General features: G+C 48.5%; 1 long non-coding RNA gene across 3 annotated transcripts; it reads left to right on the forward strand.

Moving 5' to 3' along the window:
* The first annotated feature begins 135 nt into the window (after positions 1 to 135).
* Positions 136 to 16,592, forward strand: LOC118018570. 3 transcript variants are annotated; one of them, XR_004681433.1, is made up of 5 exons: positions 136 to 221; positions 2,070 to 2,131; positions 5,185 to 5,412; positions 5,563 to 5,670; positions 9,885 to 10,896. It is a non-coding gene; the product is annotated as an uncharacterized LOC118018570 (long non-coding RNA). The 3 variants fall into 3 exon arrangements; XR_004681434.1 differs by lacking the exons at positions 5,185 to 5,412; positions 9,885 to 10,896 and adding an exon at positions 16,095 to 16,592; XR_004681432.1 differs by lacking the exon at positions 5,185 to 5,412.
* The last annotated feature ends 2,811 nt before the right edge of the window (positions 16,593 to 19,403 follow it).

Genomic DNA, 19,403 nt, shown 5'->3' on the forward strand with positions numbered 1-19,403 from the left:
ACGGACCGACGACGGAGCGCCGCGAGGGCCAAGCCGCCTCCAGCGCGATACCGAACGCGCGGAGAGGAAAGAGGCTGTGTCTTTTTCTCTGGCGCCCTCTCGTGGGGGGCGGGAGATCAATCGCAAACGTCGCTAGTCCCGGAAACAGGGAAGGACGAAGGTAAAGGAACACTCGCTACTCCGCAAAATTCAGAACGGTGGTTACCTGGCGGGGGATGAAGGTGAGGGTTGCAGGGGGGAAGGTCAGGGGGACAGGATAGGGGAGGAGACTATAAATCCGTGGTTCTCAAGCCTGGCTGCACACGAGAATCCCCTGGGGAGGTCTTAAAAGTCCAGATGCCTTTAAAGAAGAAAAATTAGGGGCGCCTGGGTGGCTCAGTTGGTTAAGCGACTGCCTTCGGCTCAGGTCATGATCCTGGAGTCCCAGGATCGAGTCCCGCATCGGGCTCCCTGCTCAGCGGGGAGTCTGCTTCTCCCTCTGACCCTCCCCCCTCTCATGTGCTCTCTCTCTCTCTCAAATAAATAAAATCTTAAAAAAAAAAAAAAAGAAGAAGAAAAATTAAGTAAATCCAGATGCCTAGACCAAACTCCAGACCAGTCCCATCAGGTTCTCAGGGCGTGAGAGGTTGTCTCAGCTCCCCAGGTGCACTCAGCGTGCAACCAGCTCGCAGAAGAGCTGGCCTAAGTGGAGACCAGTTATTGGTATCTCTTGTCTTTAGCTTGGTGGTGGGTTCAAGGGTGTTCATTCTATTGGTGTTTTATGACTCGCACGTGTTACATGGATTATTTTATGTGTGAGAAACATAATAAAGGGGCGCCCACCTGGCTCATTCCGTGGAGCTTGCAACTCCTGAATGTCAGGATTGTGAGTTCGGGCCCCATGTTGGGCGTAAAGCTTAGTTTAAATTTTTTTTCTTTAAATAAATAAATTTACCTTAAAAAAATAATAAAGACAACTTCACTCATTTTTTCTTTTCTTTTTTTTTAATATTTTATCTATTTATTTGACAGAGAGAGAGAGAGCACAAGTAGGCAGAGAGGCAGGCAGAGGGAGAGGGAGAAGCAGGCGCTCTGCTGAGCGGGGAGCCCCATGCGGGACTCGATCCCAGGACCCTGGGATCATGACCTGAGCTGAAGGCAGCCGCTTAACCAACTGAGCCACCAAGGAGCCCACTCATTTTTTTCTTTAAATAAATAAATTTACCTTAAAAAATAATAAAGACAACTTCCTCTTTTCTTTCATTTTCCCATTTTTCGTGTTTAATTCTCTTAATTCCTCCCTTCCTTCTTATTTCTCTGTTTTTTCCTGGGTGCAGCATAGCGTCTTGTTGAACATTTTGGCCTCTAGTCCAACCTCCACCAAGCCAATTGTGGGGCCTTGGGCAGGTCACTTCTCTCTGGGAAATGAGAGTGGTAAAGCAATTGAACAGAGAGACCATTAGACCAGGCAGCTCTGATGCCTTGCTAGCCTAGCAAGCAAACCAAAACCTAACCCAGAATCAAGCCTGGCTGCACACAAGAAATCTGAGAAAATTTAAAATTTAAAATCCAAAATCTGAGAAAGATTAAACGTAAGGACAGCTAACCACAGAGAGCCACCTAGCCTTTCCCAAACAAAGCAATTGCCTAAGCTGTAGCCAATAAAGTGATTTCCTTGCTTTGCTTCGGCCTCTTCTCTTTAAAAAAGCTCTCCCCCCAGGTCCTGCCTTCTGGCAGAGAGCTCCTACCCACTTTTGGTTTGGTGATACTCAGTTAAAATTGATATATACCCAGGGGCGCCTGGGTGGCTCAGTCGGTTAAGCATCTGCCTTCGGCTCAGGTCATGATCCAGGGTCCTGGGATCGAGTCCCACATCGGGCTCCCTGCTCAGGGGGAAGTCAGCTTCCCCCTCTTCCTCTGCCTCTCCCCCTGCTTGTGAACTCTTTCTCTCTTTCTCTGTCAAATAAATAAATAAAAATCTTTAAAAAAAAAGTTAAAAAAAACTGATATATACCCAAATAAACGCTTGGAAATTTTAATGTGTCTCAGTGTACCCTTTAACAAGAGTACTAGCAGTGCTGTTTTTTTAGAATTGCCCTTGTGAGACGAAATGAAGGGTTCAGTGGAGAGCAGAGCACCTGGTGCATCTCAGGTAGGTACTGTTTTTTCCCATCTCCCTTTACTTGACTCTTGCTGACTCGGGGTCTGCCCTGCTCCATGCATGAGATTCCCCAGGGTTACCCTCCTGTTGGTCCCTACCCCTTTGGCCAAGCTCATGGCCACTTTTCCACATTGTGTCCCCCCTCCCCTCAATGGGCCAGGGAAGCAGCTACCCACCGGGCTCAGCCCAGCAAAAGAGCCCAATACATAAATGCTTGTTGGTGGGTCTCTCTGAGTGTGGTAGGAACTTCAGCAATATGTGAATTGGGGGGGAAAAAAGAAATATGTGAATTGAGTAGGGGGAGACCTGGCTTAGGTCCCGATTTTGTGCCTCTTGAGTGAGTCTCCTCTGCTCCCTGGGCCTTTGGTTTTCTTATCTGTATAATTGCCTTAAAGGACAAGCAAGCTCCAGTAGTGGGACTCCAGGTCCTAGGGCTTGACGGGCCTCGTCCTCCGGCCGTGGTCTCTGGGCATCTTCTGCTGGACAGCCATCTCCACTGGCCCCCATTTATTCAACTTCTACCCTTATGATACATAGCTACCTGTAGCTCATTAAGCATCTTTACAAGTATCTTTTCCTTTGTTCTTCTCAGGACCCCTGTGAGATATTTTATTCCCATGTTATTATTTTTTTAAAGATCTTATTTTTTTAATTTTTTTAAAAGATTTATTTTTTTAGAGAGAGATTGAAAGAAACCGCATGTGCGCATGAGCAGGGGGAGGAGCAGAGGGAGAGGGAGAAGCAGACTCCCCACTGAGCACAGAGCCAGACGCAGGGCTCGATCCCAGGACCCTGAGATCATGACCTGAGCCTAAATCAAGAGTTGGATGCTTAACCAACGAAGCCACACAGGCGCCCCGAAAGATTTTAATTTTTTTAAGTAATTTCTACACCCAACACAGGGCTCGAACTCATGATCCTGAGATCATTGCTGGCATCCAGCACAGGGAAGACTCACCATAAATATTTGTTGAGAATGAATGAGCAGATTCCCTGCTTTTGAGTCCCTTCTTCTTCTCCAAAAGGAAAAGGGAAGCATAATGTAGAAAGAAAGCAAAAAGAACAACAAAACAGAACTAAAACATTCTTTGAATACCATGTGCCAGACGCTTTGGGATGTATTCGCTCCCTTAAGCCTCCCTCCAGCCCGTGGGAGTCCTGCCTCCACCCCGTACATGAGGGAACTGAGACCCTTGAGAAGTCAAGCCACTCTCTTGAGGTCACACAGCAAGGACTGTGCAAACCAGGATTCACATGCAACCTCCAGGAGCGTGTGATCCCTCTTCAGACTGCTTTTCCAGGAGCCTGTGACTTGCAGGTGTAGTTCTTTTTTTTCTTTTTTTTTTTTAAAGATTTGATTTATTTATTTGAGAGCGAGAGAATGAGAGAGATCGTGAGAGGGGGGAGGGTCAGAGGGAGAAGCAGACTCCCTGCTGAGCAGGGAGCCCGATGCGGGACTCGATCCCGGGACTCCAGGATCATGACCTGAGCCGAAGGCAGTCGCTTAACCAACTGAGCCACCCAGGCACCCTGCAGGTGTAGTTCTTAAAAGAGGCCAGCAGATGTGGACCAGCTGGGCCATTTAAAGAGTTCAGGAATACTAAATATTTAGTGACAGGTTGATGACTGTGGCCCACAGGGGGCGGAGAGGGGAAGGCCTGGCATGTGGATGCTGCTCGTGCTGGGGCCCTGGGCCAGCGCCGTGAGGAAGGCTGTTCTTGGACTTGTGTCTTTGGGTGTCCTAGCATGAGAGGAGAAAACAGGGCTGGAGAGATGGTGTGACGACATGGGAGCAGCTCCCCATTGGCTGAACTGTGATGGCGTTGGAGGCCACACTGTGCCCTCACTTAATTAGTAGGTGGCGTTGCCAAGGCACATTGGTCTAAGCTGGGTTTTCACAGGGTTTCAACATCAGCCACTCCTCCGGCTTCTCTCTCCTCCCTGGGGCTGGGCTCCCCATCCTCCCTGAAGACAACAGGTGCTGCAGGAGACCCTGGGGCTATGGGGCTGCCCATCAGAGCCTCCGGTTGTGTGTTTTAATAATAAGAATAGGAATAATCCTAAATGTAGATATCCATGAGAAAAGTAAAAAGGCATTCACCAACAACAGTGGATATCACTAGGGGGCAGGATTCAGGGTGATTTGAATTTTTATTTCTCCCTAGGTTTTTATTTTTTTAATTATTTATTTGTTAAAGATTTTATTTATTTATTTGACAGAGAGAGACACAGCGAGAGAGGGAACACAAGCAGGGGGAGTGGGAGAGGGAGAAGCAGGCTTCCTGAGGAACAGGGAGCCCGATGCGGGGCTCGATGCGGGGCTGGATCCCAGGACTGTGGGATCATGACCTGAGGCGAAGGCAGATGCTTAACCTACTGAGCCACCCATGTGCCCCTCTTTTTAATTAAAAACGTTTTAATTGAGGAGTGCCTGGGTGGCTCAGTGGTTAAGCATCAGTCTTGGGATCGAGCTCCATGTCTGGCTCCCTGCTCGGCGGGAAGCCTGCTTCTCCCTCTCCCACTCCCCCTACTTGTGTTCCCTCTCTCGCTGTGTTTCTCTCTGTCAAATAAATAAAATTAAATTTAAAAAAATTAAAATAAAAGTTAAAAAATTTTGTAATGTTTTAATTGAAGTAGAGTGGATACACAATATCATGTTAGTTTCAGCTGCACAATGTAGCCATCCCACAATTGTATACACAACAAAACGAGTGTGGTCACCATCTGTTCCCAAAGTTGTTACAATATTATCGACTGTATTCCCTTTGCTGTACTGATCATCCTGGTGACTGATATATTTAACTGGAAGCTCATCTGTATTTTAAATAAACTTTATTTTAGAATAGTTTTAGATTTACAGAAAAATGCAAAGAGTACAGAGAGTTCCATTATACTCGATACTCATTTTTCCATTACTAACATCTTCTGTTCATTAGGTACTTCTGTAGGACAGAAGTCTCATGGGGTTGAGTTCAAGGTGTCAGCGGGGCTGCACTCCTTTCTCCAGGCTTGAGGGGAAAAATGGGTTTCTTTGCCTTCTCCAGGCTTCTAGAGGCTGCCCCGTTCCTTGGCTTTCCTCCGTCTTCACAGCTTACAGCGAGCATCCCCCTCTGACCATTCTTCACTAGTCACATCTGCTTGGACTGCAGCTGGGGAAGCTTCTCCACTTCTAAGGATTCATGTACCCACTTGGATAATTCAGGATAACCTCGCCATCCCAAGGTTTCTAACCTTAATCACATCTGCTAAGTCCCTTCTTCCACATAGCCAAGGTACCATATTCACAGCTTCTGGGATTGGGAAGTGGACATCTTTGGAGGTCATCACTCCACCCACCACAGGAGGAAAGGGGGACACTTTTAATTACTGTCATTCAATTTCATCTGGTTTCGTTTTTGTTTTCTACCACCCCCCCCCCAAAGAAAAAGGTACATCACTGCCACATCACTCATCCCTCTGAGCACTCCTGGCACGTGCTTACCTCATTCCTCCCAGTGTGGAGGTCATCGCCCTGAGAGACATCTGTCCAGGTAAGCCTGCCCTCTTCAGGTGTGTGCTCGGGACCTCCCATGACCACTGATGCGCCATCTGTAAATCAGGTGAGCGCATCAGACCCTGTTCCTATGTGCAGAGGGAGCTGCAAAATGGAATCGTGTTCCAGAACCTCCCATTCAGAGCCCTCGCGTAATTCAGCCTGCTTCCAGCTGCTAGAATATATTCATCTGATGGAACGGCACTGTTTTGGGGATTCCTTTTATTTTTCAAGGCCAAGCCAGTATGAAGGAAGGAGGCTCCGTGCCGCTCTCAATCATTTTGTATCTCTGAGCTTCAATTTTCCCATCTGTGAGATGGGGACGATAGTATGAGTTTGGTAGTAACAGCTGCCTTAGCCCAGAGCTAGGCACAGTGTCAGACTTGATAAATGACCCCTATTGGGGTTACAGTGGCCCCGACACTGACGGTTTTCTGCGTAGCGTCTGCCTCCGTAAGGGCTGGGTTCAGTCCCCCGTCTGGGAAAGGAAGGCGCTGGGACATTGTTACTTATTTGCCCATCGGGGGTTGTGATCAACCTAGCCATTCCCCCCAGGTTCCCTGCTCAAGCTGCACCCTGACTGGGGTGGAGTATCCTCCTCTGTGTGCTTTAGGAGGAAATCCTGATGTGTCCAAACCAACTGCGGTGGCCCCACGCCCTTGTCTGGGAGGGGACGTGGGGCCCAGTTCTGCCCAATGACACTTCAGGGGATGTCTGCTGGGTGTTGCGGGGTGGTTGCTGGGTGTTGTCCTATCTGCAGGAGACCCAGGGTACTGCTGCAGCCATATCCCCACCGGGAGGAAGCCCCCTGACCCAGCTGGCTGTGATCATCACAGGGCAGGAGAGAGAAGAATCTGCTCCTTGATGGGGATATGGTGAGGTCAGAAACAGAATCAGCCAACCGTGGGGCCCAACCCCATAGCTTGGGCTTCTTTTTTTTTTTTTTCCTTCTAAGTTTTTCCTTTTATTACTGTTTTATGGTACAGAACAAAAAACATGTAACTTGAGATCTACCCCCTTAAGAAAGTTTGTTTGTTTGTTTGTTTAAAGATTTTATTTTATTTATTTGACAGAGAGACAGAGAGACAGCTAGAGAGGGAACACAAGCAGGGGGAGTGGGAGAGGGAGAAGCAGGCTCCTGGCTGAGCAGGGAGCCCGATGCGGGGCTCGATCCAGGACCCTGGGATCATGACCTGAACCGAAGGCAGATGCTTAACGACTGAGCCACCCAGGCGCCCCGAAAGTTGGTTTTTTAAAAATGATTTTATTTATTTGTTTGTCAGAGATTGAGAGCGAGAGCGCGAGCACAGCAGGGAGAGGGGCAGACAGAGGGAGAGGGAGAAGCAGGCTCCCCGCAGAGCAAGGATCCTGATGTGGGGCTCAATCCCAGGATCCTGGGATCATGACCTGAGCCAAAGGCAGTCACCTAACCAATGGAGCCACCCAGGCGTCCCCCCTCCTTTAACAAAGATTTAAGTATACAGTAAAGAATTGTTAATGGATAGAGAAGATGTGGTATATACAGATAATGGGATTCCTTTTTAGAAGATCAACTAAAGAGTCTTCTTGCTTTAAGTCATTTTTTCAGTTACCAGGAAGCATTCCCACCGACAGACTTTTCCAGAGCAGCATTGCTCACAGTGCTATATATATATGACACTTAGGGGGAGGGCGTTAAAATACTTATAAAATCAACCATTTTTAAGTGTGTAATGCAGTGGCATGAAGTACACTCACAGTGGGGGCGCCTGGGTGGCTCAGTCGTTAAGCGTCTGCCTTCGGCTCGGGTCATGGTCCCAGGGTCCTGGGATCGAGCCCCGCATCAGGCTCCCTGTTCGGCGGGAAGCCTGCTTCTCCCTCTGACCCTCCTCCCTCTCATGCTCTCTGTCTCTCATTCTCTCTGTCTCAAATAAATAAATAAAATCTTAAAAAAAAAATTAATAAGTAATGTATATATAAGTCAATCAATTTCTTGAAATTAATAGTTTTAACTTGAATAAAGAAAACTAGATACTGGGGCACCTGGGTGGCTCAGTCGGTTAAGCGTCTGCCTTCGGCTCAGGTCATGATCCCAGGGTCCTAGGATCGAGCCCCACATCGGGCTCCCTGCTCAGCAGGGAGCCTGATTCTCCCTCTGCCCCTCCCCCCTGGCTTGTGCTCTCTCTCTCTCTCAAATAAATAAATAAAATCTTAAAAAAAAAGTACACTCATAGTATTGCGCAACCATCTCCATGTGCTTCAGCTATTATTTAATGTACAAAATCAGGTTGTGGAAACAGATAATAACAATAATAATACTTACACGGCACGTATCACACTGCGGGCGGGTATGGGTATTTCTGTGACCGAGGTATTACTGGCTAAAAAAGCAGAAAACAAAATATTCAAATACCCTTTTCCCTAGGCAGGTTGGCAGTTTGCCGTGGCCCGCAGAGAGGAGAGGTTGCTGGAAGAATGCTTCCCCCACCCCGCAGGGGTGCAGGAGGGGCCTAGAATAGAGCTTGAATCACTCAGGCTGGTTGCTTTTGCCACGGCCGCATTTCAGAAGACACAGCCGCTCCACGTGCAAATAGCACGCCTTCTGGGGGAGAAAAAAAATGTGATGTGCGAGACCTTCACTTTTAGAATCCGAGTGTAATTCTTTTTTTTTTTTTTTTAAAGATTTTATTTATTTATTTGAGAGACAGAGAGAGAGAGCACAAGAGGGGGTACGGTCAGGGGGAGAAGCAGACTACCTGCCCAGCAGGGAGCCCGATGCGGGACTTGATCCCGGGACCCTGGGATCATGACCTGAGCCGAAGGCAGTCGGTTAACCACTGAGCCACCCAGGCGCCCCCGAGTGTAATTCCTGATCCTGAACCACGACAGCCGCCGGAGAACTGATGTCAGAGGTCCCCCCTCCCCCGCACATCCCCACCCTCCCCCTCACCCCCAGGCCGGTTCTCCCAAGACCACAGTGGGAGAACCACCTGAGCCAGCTTGGTGGAGCTCACCCCTGACTTTTCACAGGGGGAGCTGAGGCCCAGAGATGGGGAAGGCATGCCCAAACGGGGTAAGCGGCCAAGCCAGCAGTGAGTGCGGCTGGTGGCCTCAGCGAGTACCTGCTCAGCAGTCGTTGGACAGGGACTGTCCTGTGCCCCTGTGACTTCCATTCTCACAGTGTCTCCAGAAAGTATGGGTTATGGCCACCCCACTTTTCAGATGGAGAAACTGAGGCTTCGTGCCGGTGGGCAGAGGACTCTCAGGGCCCGTAGAGGGAGTCAGGGTCCCCATCCCAAAGCTCACACTGGTTCCATTCTGCTGGGCTGTCAGATGTGGTCGCAGTCCACCGAGATGGAGCATCATCAAGCCAGCCTTGTGTTTTCTGTGACTTTCCTGGACGTGGGCACCCACTGGCCACCCCTGGATGGCAGAGAGCTTCTACTTCCTAAGTTCCTAAGTTCAAGGTGACTGGTGGATCATGTCAGAGCAACTCCCTTCTCTGCTTAACCTTGAGCCTTCCTGGGCTCCCCGTTTCCCTCTGCACGAAGCCCATACTGTGAGCAAGCCACGGGACCCAGTGTGGTGGTCTGGCCCTTGGCCAGCCTTGCCCACCACACTGGCCTTTCCTGTAACTCCCATGGCCAGTTTCTGCCATGCTGTTCCTTCGGCCTGGAAGGCTCTACACTGCTTCTAACTCCTCTTTATCCTTCAGGTCTCGTAAATGCCCCTTTCTCTGGGAAGCCCTCCCTGATCCTCTCTGATGAGGTCAGGTTGCCTGGCCTTGGGGCCCACTGCATTTTTCCCATAGTGCTCACTGCAGTGGGAAAGAAATGATTTTTTTAAAATTAATAACCTGCCCACACTAGACTGTGAATTTCATGAGAGCAGGGACCTCGCTGCCTTGTTCCTACGATGTGTCCCCTGTCTCTGTTGTACTGATTGGTACACAGCAGGTGCTTAATAAATACTGGATGAAGGAGTGAGTGAAACTCTGGCCAGTGGGACACTAACTTAAGCACACTTGTAGTGGGGGACACGGGGACTGGAGCTGGAGGGCCACACCTTTGCTGGAGATGTTTGCCCCCAACCTGGGCCATGTGCCAGGACTGGTTCTTGAAAGCGAGCGCAATCTCGGTTGAGCAAGCACCTGGGGTGTTCCCAAACTCCTCTACTGAATTTCAAGAGCCTTAGTCCCTGGGAAAATCTTCCCCACTTGTCCTGTCTCCTCAGGTGTGCCACTGCACCACCCTCACCAGGACAACAAAGTGCTCACGTGACTGGCCTGGGTCCTGGGGGAAGGGCAGCAGGAGTGAGGGACAGGGCCCCCTGCACCGCAAAGCCACTATTGGAATTAGAAAGTAGAAGGATGTAGAGAGCAAGATGGAGTCACTCATGTCAAGCAGGGGCCTGTGCGGAGCAATGACGCCAGCCGTTAAGGGTACCTCAGCTACGAGATATCTACCAGCTGACCACGCTCCAGAGCTGATAACAAGCAGGAGCTGAGACTGTCAGACTCTTGAGCCATGACCCCTCTATGCCTGGCCACTTAAAAAAGGCAGCAGCCCCTGAAGGCTCTGCCTGTTGGATCCCCCAACAGAACTGAGATCCTTCGCCGCTTGAACAGAATAAGAAGCAGTAAGTGCCAAGAGCTGACCCGGGCCTAGGCCCAGGTCTCATCTCAACGGTGCACCCACAGACTGATTCCGCGTTTTTTTCTTTTTTTCTTCATTAACTTCCTCCCCCCTCTGTTATCTTGTTTGTTGTGTGATTTGTGTTCTGCTCTGCGTGCCATGTAAGAAGCCAAGTTAGTCACGTGGTGAAATGTCATTGAGTTTGGAATTCTGAACCTGCTCTATAATTATGTGAGCCTTGCTTTATGACTGAATAAAGCTGACATTGTGGAAAGACACATTTCGTGTGTGTGCCTTCCTAGTGTGCCCATGACAGAGGGAGGGACCTCTGAAATTATCGTGCCAGGCCTCCTCCCTTAACCCTCGGGGAAAATGAGGCTCAAAGAGGGACATCAAGTCTTGAAACCGATCCACAGAGTTAGAACCAGATCTTAGGTCCCCTGACAGGTGGGCCTGGGTGCTTTCCACTTTCCTGGACTCCCTGCTTTTACCCCGAATTTCTGAGAGCTGGGGAGGACATGTTGATAGTCGGCAACATCACCCTCGGCATCTCCATGGGACCTCTGTCAAGTGCCAAGGTGTGTCCCAGCTGAATATTTAAATATGCCATCTCCCTGAATATTGTCCTTGGCACTTGGAAGGAAGTGCCATTAGGATCCCCATTTTACAGATGAGGAAGCTGAGGCTCAGAGAGATGATGTCATTTGCTCAAGGTCACACAGCTGGAAGCAGAACACCTAGGGTTTGATCCCGTGTCTGTTGGACTCCAGAGTCTGTGTTCTTATCTGTTCCCTTGCCTCCTCATTTTCAGATGCTCAGATTTGGTGCATGATTTATTCCTATTAAAAAAGGGAGAAGAGGGGCGCCTAGGTGGCTCAGTTGTTAAGCGTCTGCCTTCGGCTCAGGTTGTGATTTCAGGGTCCTGGGATCGAGCCCTGCATCGGGCTCCCTGCTCAGCGGGGAGTCTGCTTCTCCCTCTCCCACTCCCCCTGCTTGTGTTCCCTCTCTTGCTGTGTCTCTCTCTGTCAAAATAAATAAATACAATCTTTAAAAAAAAAAAACTAAAAAAAAAGGGGGAGAGAAGAAGGGCGCCTGCGTGGCTCAGTCGGTTAAACATCTGCTTTCGGCTCAGGTCATGCTCCTGGAGTCCCGGGATTGAGCCCCATGGCTGGCTCCCTGCTCAGTGGGGCAGTCTGCTTCTCCCTCGCCCTCTGCCTCTGCCCCTGCTCCTTCTCTTTCTGTCTCTCTCTCACTCACTCTCTCAAATAAATAAATAAATAAATAATTTTTAAAAATAAAAAAATTAAAAAGTCTGTGGAATTGAGTGGAATGAAGAAGACTAGCTTTCAATTTCTGTATTTCTCCAATTGATTAACAGTGGTCGTTTGCTGTGATGTGTTGGGCCGGGGACACAATGCTTGGGTCCGCTTGCAGCATTTTCCGTATGGGGGCAAGGATGAGGTGGTGTTTCTCCCTTTCCTCTACTCTGTGCTGTTTCAATGCCCCCCAGTACTTTTTCCATCCAGTAGCTGAAAAAATGTGCAAATACTGAGCTGCAGTGCGCTGTGCCGTTTTCCGGGGACGGCAGCAAGCGGGCCTGCCCGCGGTGTCGCCTACACGTTAATTAGGGAAAAGCAGCAGACGGGCCCTGGAAACAGCAAGGCGGGTTGGCATGGCGGCTCTTCACACCCAGAGGAGTTGGCTCAACAAAGCCCATTTGGCACATTTAGTCCTGCCGAAAACCTGGCAGTTGGAGAGGTGACATCACTGGAATCAATTACCCCCAGGACTGCCAATCCTGGGTAGAAATAACTCAAGAAATCAATTCATAATAACCACCCCATTCATGGAGGGCTGCCTGCCTGCCAACTTGCCGACTGCCTGATTTACATTAACCCCTTCAACCTCACGTCGGAGGTCGTGACCATGACCTACCATCCTCCTTTCACTGATGAGACCATGGGGGCCAAGGCGGGCCGCCCCAAGATGGGCCACATTGGCATGAAGATGATGGTGAGTTAAAAAGCCATCAAACCCCAGCAGCTTCGGGAAAAGCGCTTTACCTTCTCCTAGAACTGTCTAAAAAGAATTTAGATAGAGGACCTGCTCCGGGAAGAGGGCTAGCACCATATAGAACTACATTATGGTATGAACAAGGGACGGTGGACAGGGAGGGACCCAGCAAGGCCACTTTGATCAAAGTCCTCTCCATGTCCCGTTGTTTCTGAGCAGCCCAGCAAACATGTATTTACCAAATATTTACTTTTTTTGTTTTTTAAAGATTTTATTTATTTATTGGACAGGAAGAGACTGAGTACGAGCAGGGGGAGCAGCAGAGGGAGAGGGAGAAGCAGGCTCCCAGCGGAGCAGGGAGCCCAACGTGGGGCTCGATCCCAGGATCCTGGGATCATGACCTGATCGAAAGGCAGACGCTTAACCAACGGAGCCACCCAGGCGCCCCCCCGCCAAATATTTATTTATTTATATATATATTTATATATTTCTTAACTTCCTATGAATTGCATTCCTTCTCTTCGAAGTCCTGGACCCCCTACCCCCTTCTCCTTAGTTCAGCATGACACGTACACCTCCTTGTGCCTGTCTTTGGAATTTCCATGTCTACATGGATTCCCCGTACACACAAAATCACATCTGATTTTCTCCTATTAATCTGTTTTACGTCAATTTGATTCTTTTTTTAAAAAAGATTTTATTTATTTATTTGACAGAGAGAGACACAGAGAGAGAGGGAACACAAGCAGGGGGAGTGGGAGAGGGAGAAGCAGGCTTCCTGCTCTGCTTCTCGATCCTGGGACCCTGGGATCATGACCTGAGATGAAGGCAGACGCTTAATGACGGAGCCACCCAGGTGCCCCCATCAATTTGATTCTTGGTCCAACTAGGACCTTGAGGGGACAGGAGGTTCTTGTTCCCCAACAAGACCACGGAGGGTTAGAGAGGGAAAGTGTGCTAGGCTGAGTAATGAATGGGTCCCCAAAGAGATGGGCTCCCAATCCCTGGAACCGCTCAATATGACCTTATGTGGAAAAGGGGTCTTGGCAGATGTGATTGACTTAAGGATTCTGTGATGGAGGGATTATCCTGCATTATCTGGCTGGGCCCTAACTGCCATCACAAGCACTCTTATAAGACAGAGATGGGGGGCTGTACACATACCAGGAAAGCCATGTGAAGACAGAGACAGATACTGGAGCCATGCAGCCCCAAGCCAAAGGATGCCCGGAGTCCCCAGAAGCTGGAAGGGACAAGGAGCAGATTCTCCTCTAGAACTTTTTGAGGGCTTTGCTGTGATGCTGACACCTTGATTTTGCCCTGGTGGCATGGATTTCAGACTTCTGGCCTCCAAAACAGAGAGAATAAATTTTTGATTGTTTTAAACCACCAGGCTTGTGGGCCTTTGCAACATAGCAGCCCCAGGAAACTCACACAGGAAATGACTGGTCCACGGCCACCCAGCTAGAAAGTGGAGGCGTCGGGCTTCAAACACAGTAAATGCTCAAAAAACAGGACCTGTCGTTATTGTTATTATTACTGGTGCCTGTGGGAAGGCTGAGGATAAAATGTCAAAAAGACCATGGATTTGGCCTACTTTATCCATCCCAACAGATGCCGTTGGGGAGAGACAGTCTGAGTAGCCAGGATTGGATGATTCAGTTTGGGAAGAAGCTATTAAGCCTGGGTGGGGCTGGCTTGGGAAGATGATGAAACTGTGTACGGCGAGCACCTCAACCCCCTGAGTCATTTCCAGCCACAAGAGTAGAGTCCTGCTGGTTAAGCTGGTTGAGCAGATGGACTTGGGAGGGAGTTTGCAGCTGATGGGGCGAGTGGGATGGCCCAACAGTCCAAAGAGATGAGGCAGCTCTTCTGTGTCTGGCTGTATTCCCCCCCATGACACCTTACTTATTGATGATTTCATCCTCTGTTCTCTTTGGTTCAGAGTAAACATTCAACACATGGCCCCTCCCCTCTTCCTTCCATGTCTCCTCCTTTCCCTTCCTTTCCCCTCCCTTCTGTTCTTGAGCCATTCAACCCAAGAGCCATTTGGAGGGTCCCAGCAAGGTAAGCAGCAGCAGTGGGGGAACGGGGAGAGGGTACATTGTGCCTCACACAGACAAGTGTCATAGTCCCCATGGGGTCAGAAGAGCGTCCGCATGGGGTGAGGGGAGCCCAGCATGGGCGGCCAGAGCTCATGCGAGTGAGGAGCGCATCCCCGCAGGAAGGCAACCCGAGCTCCAGTGGGCTGTAAAGGGCATCCTTGTTGGGAAGAGGGTGGCATCGACAGTAAGAAATTGTTGCACTTGGGGCCAAAGAAGCGGAACACACTGAAAACAACAAGAATGTCAGGTTCGTCACTGTTGAACAAGGGAGTTACCAAGTGGAAATGGGAAAAATGGGACTTAGCTCCATGGACTTAGATTGTAATTGGATCTATTAGGATGAACTCATGGTTTTATTCTTTGTTTTTTTTTTTTTTTAAGATTTTATTTAGTTATTTGTCAGAGAGAGAGAGAGAGAGAGAGAGCTCAAGCAGGGAAAGTGGCAGGCAGAGGGAGAGGGAGAAGCAGACTCCCCCGTGAGCAGGGAGCCCGATGCGGGACTCAATCCCAGGACTCCGGGATCACGACCTGAGCTGAAGGCAGATGCTTAACTGACTGAGCCACCCAGGCGTCCCAAACTCATGGTTTTTAATATAACAGAGGACTATAGAGACAAATATTGACATAAATGTGTGCGTATATGGGTGTGCACACGCGTGTGCAATTCTGTCCACGGAGAGGATCTAGGAGCAGTGACTCCCCAGTAACAGGAAGCACATCTAGATCTTGGTGTCTGAATACCGTTCTCCACTAAAAGGAACTTCAGCATTTTGGAGAAATGGCTGCTTTCAGGCCTAGGGCAGGAAAAGGACAAGATGAGTCTGAAATACATTGTGCTAGAGAGTAAGGAAATGCTCACAGGATGAGTGACATGTCAGAAGGACACAGAAGCCAGCCTGAAGGGGCCACCACAGGCCAATCTAGGATAACTTGGCACCTAAAGAAAGAATAACAGTGATGTATTGTAACCCATGGAATCATTTACATCAGTCTCTATGGACATAAATAAATGGAAAGTTTGATGAGAGATGGGACATTTACCTGGTCTCCAAGTACCTCCCTATGGATTATTTATTAATTTCAATGAGGAAAAGAACAGATTCACTGCACAGTGGAGAAGCCTAGAAGATACCACCTCATTCAAGTGATTGAAGTTAACATTACCAATAGCGGGACAAATTGAAGTCATGCATCATCTGTTATGATGCAACAAGAAAGACACAGCATCACTTCTGTGATAGTTTGTGATGTATAGAATTCACATTCTATCTAATCTAATCTATCTGATCTAAGATGCATGGGATGTCTGGCTGGCTTGGTCAGTAGAGCGTGTGACTCGATCTTGGAGTTGTGAGTTTGAGCCCCACGTTGGGTGTAGGGATTACTTAAAAAAAATAGAATCTAAGATGCATGACCTGAGGGGTGCCTGGGTCAGTTAAGCGTCTGACTTCTGCTCAGGTCATGATCTCTGGGTCCTGGGATTGGGCCCCACGTAGGGCTCCCTGCTCAGTCCAGGAGTCTGCTTCTCTCTCTCTCTCCCTTTGCCCCTCCTCCCTGCTCGTTCTCTCTCTCTCTCAAAATAAATAAAATCTTAAAAAAAAAAAAAAAAGATGCATGACCTGAATCTAATTAAGAGGAAACATCAAACATAAACAGATATTCTCCAAATAACTGTCCTGTCTCTTTAACAGTATCCAGGTCATAGGAGCCAAAGAAAGGCTCAGGAATATTCCAGATTGAAAAAGACTCAAGAGACTTCACAGGACAACTAACTATAGGCAACATGAAATCCTGAACTGGACCTTTTTGCTACTGAGGACATCGTTTGGACAAATGGTGAAACTTGAATGGGTCTGAACTTTAGATGGTAATGATGTATCAGTGTTAATTTCTTGCACTGATGGATGTATTGTGATTCCACTGGAGAACATCCCTTGTTTGAAGGAAATACACATTGAAATATTTAGGGTGGTGGGCATTGTGTCAACCAACTTCCAGTGGTTCAGGGGTAAAGAGTTATTTGAATTGTACTCGCATCTTCTCTGTAAGTTTGAGATTGTGTCAAAAGAAAAAAAGGAAAAAAATGTTCTGTGTGCCTTACATAGTGTTTTTTAAATTTTTGAATTCGTTGTCAACATCTAAAAATCAAGAGATTTTACCTCTAATCTAGGTTTCTGACTTCTTGAGAAATCTGAAATGCTAACAACTCTGGGCAATGAGTGGCCAGGTGAATAACCACAGTGTCCTTTATTTTTTAAAATATTTTTTTAAAGATTTATTTGCGCATGAGCAGGGTGGGGGTCGGGACCTGGCAATCTGTGTTTTACAATGCCCTTGCGATTCTAATGTTTATTCAAGTTTGAGAACCACTGATCTAGAGCTTTCTTCCTTTTACTCTTCACCAGAACTTTCTGCTAGGGAGAGGAGGAGCTAGTAATGAGGAATTATTTGGTATTTCCTGAGGCGGGAGGGTTTGATCATTCTGGACCCTTTCTTCCCAGGACATCATTGGGAGTCTTAGCTTTCTCCACCTTGTCCTGAGAGAGAAGCCTTAGAGCCACTGAGCTGCCTTGGTTTCCCCAAAGTGATTAGCTTCTTCTTTTTTTTTTTTTTAAGATTTACCTAATTTATTTATTTTAGAGAGAGAAAGAAAGCATGAGCAGGGGGAGGAGCAGAGGGAGAGGGACAAGCAGACTCTTCGCTGAGTGCTCAATCTGACATGGGGCTCGATCTCATGACTCTGAGATCATGACCTAAGCCAAAACCAAGAGTCGGATGCTCAACTGACTGAGCCATCCAGGGACCCCCATAGTGTCCTTTGTTTTTTATTTATTATTTTTTAAGATTTTATTTATCCACTTGAGAGAGAGAGAGACAGAGAGCACAAGCAGGGGGAGAGGCAGAGGGAGAGGGAGAAGTTGGTAGCCCGAAGCGAGGCTCGATCCCAGGACCTGGAGATCATGACCTGAGCTGAAGGCAGATGCTTAACCATCTGAGCCACCCAGGCGCCCCCCCCAACAGTGCCCTTTAGATGGGTCATGTGACCCCTACTCCACAGTCCCCATTACCCCTACTCCTTGGTCCCCATCACTCCTTATTGTATAAGTATATGGGCTATTGTATAGCCCATAGGATCCATTTATGCTACCAGCTGACCCCTGGGATCAGCCCAATCCCTATAATAAGGTATGGGAATCTCCCCAGAGCAAGCACTTAAAATATTTGTTGGATGGATGGATGGGTGGGTAGACAAGATGGGTAGATAGAAGAACTTTTAAAATACTCTATTAACTTGGAGCAATGACCTTTCTCAGCACATGAAATATTCCATGGCAAGACAATTCTTATAGACTTGAATTTCTTGTGTTAGCCATAGTTTCTGGGTGGTTTGGCTAGGATGGGGCAAGTTGAGAAATCAGGGTGTCATCTGATGCTGGAGGTCCTCATTGTAAGTTGTAATCTCTCTGTGGAATTGATGGAGGTGTCTGAAATGTGGGTGGAGTACTGGCACTGGGCTAGGGTGCTGGGCAGGATGGCGAGGCTTCAAGGAGATTGTATCTTAGGATGCCTGAGGTGGTGAGGGTGGGTGGGGTGGGAACAAGCCAAAGTGGATGGCTTGGGCTCCTATCAGTGGGAGATCTGACTTGATGGGGCATGTCAGGGTCTGTGTCATGAGCAAGAATGATGATAGCTTTGTCTCCCTCAGACCCCCTCACTTCCTGACTGTGTTGGGTTATACCCTTGTCTTGGAACAATCTCTTCTCCCATCTGCCCCCTGAAAGATGAAATTAAAAATATTTATTACAGTTTGGCCATTATTTTTTTCTGGCACAAGTGATTTCTCATTGCCCTTAGGGTGAAAATCCAAACTCTGTACCACCCCTACCTAACCCAACATGCCCCTGCTCTCCTCCCTGAGCTAAACTCCTATCTCTCCACTCCCATTCCCTCCCCTGGTCCCCCAGGGTGCTTGCACACACCAGGCTTTTTGTCACCTGAAGGCTTTTGCACAGTCTCCAGACACTCTGGCTGTCTCCTACTTCTCCTTCAGGTCTCAGCTCTTCATAGGGACTTATTGCCCCAACCTCCTACATCCTATTTCCCTCAGTCCTCCTCTGACACTCTGGTGTTCCATTTTCTTCATTTCTAGTTATGAGTGTCTAAAACTGTCTTATTTGTGTATTGTATTGTGTTGTCTCCCAAACCAGAATGCCAGCACCAGGAGAGCAGGAATTTTGCTGTACTGTTCATAACTTTTATCCACAATTCCTACCTAGCACAGTGCATGGCACATGGCACAATGAATATTCTGGGATGAATGAAAACCTCTCAATAACTGTGTGCTAGAGTTTTTGGAGAAGATGGGCATTGGGTTTTAGGACACAAACGTTTAGGTGGGTTGCGACTCATGTGAATTGTGCTGCAAGTGGTGACAAGCAGGTATTCTGGACTGTAGATGTGAGGTTAGGTTTGGGGAAACAAGTGTCCAGTCCGGTGGTGGTTGAGTTGGGCCAGGTCCATTAGGTAACATCGGACTGTTTAGGTCAGACTAGAGCCCAGATTTTGGGAAACAGGAGTCTTAGCTAGGCATGGCTGAGTTAAACTTGTGACTTGAGCAGGGTCCAATAGGTATTGGTATGATCTTAGATCACTGGAGAAGAATCAGACGTCCCCATTAGTTGTAGCTAAAGAGACCTGTGACCCAAGCAGTGTCCAACAGGCTACTTGGGGCTGTTGGAGGACAGGCTCTGTTCTTGAGGAAACAGGTGTCCACAGGGGCGCTGGCTGCGTTGGGCTGTAAACCTGGGCTGGTAGGTGGGTTGTGTTGTGACCTGGGCAGTTCTACGCCCACATTAGGCGAGGACCCAGCCCGAGTCGGCGCGCCCAGGTTGGGGGCGGAGGGGCAATACGGAGGGAGGCTGCAGGAACACCTGCGGAAGCCTCACCTGGGAGCGGCTCACCTGGGCTGACCTGGACCGGAGAGTCCGCGCGCTTCCACG

This window comes from Mirounga leonina, unplaced genomic scaffold, assembly GCF_011800145.1.
Source record: "Mirounga leonina isolate KUSES-001 unplaced genomic scaffold, KU_Mleo_1.0 Mir_171, whole genome shotgun sequence".
NCBI classification, from domain to species: domain Eukaryota; kingdom Metazoa; phylum Chordata; class Mammalia; order Carnivora; family Phocidae; genus Mirounga; species Mirounga leonina.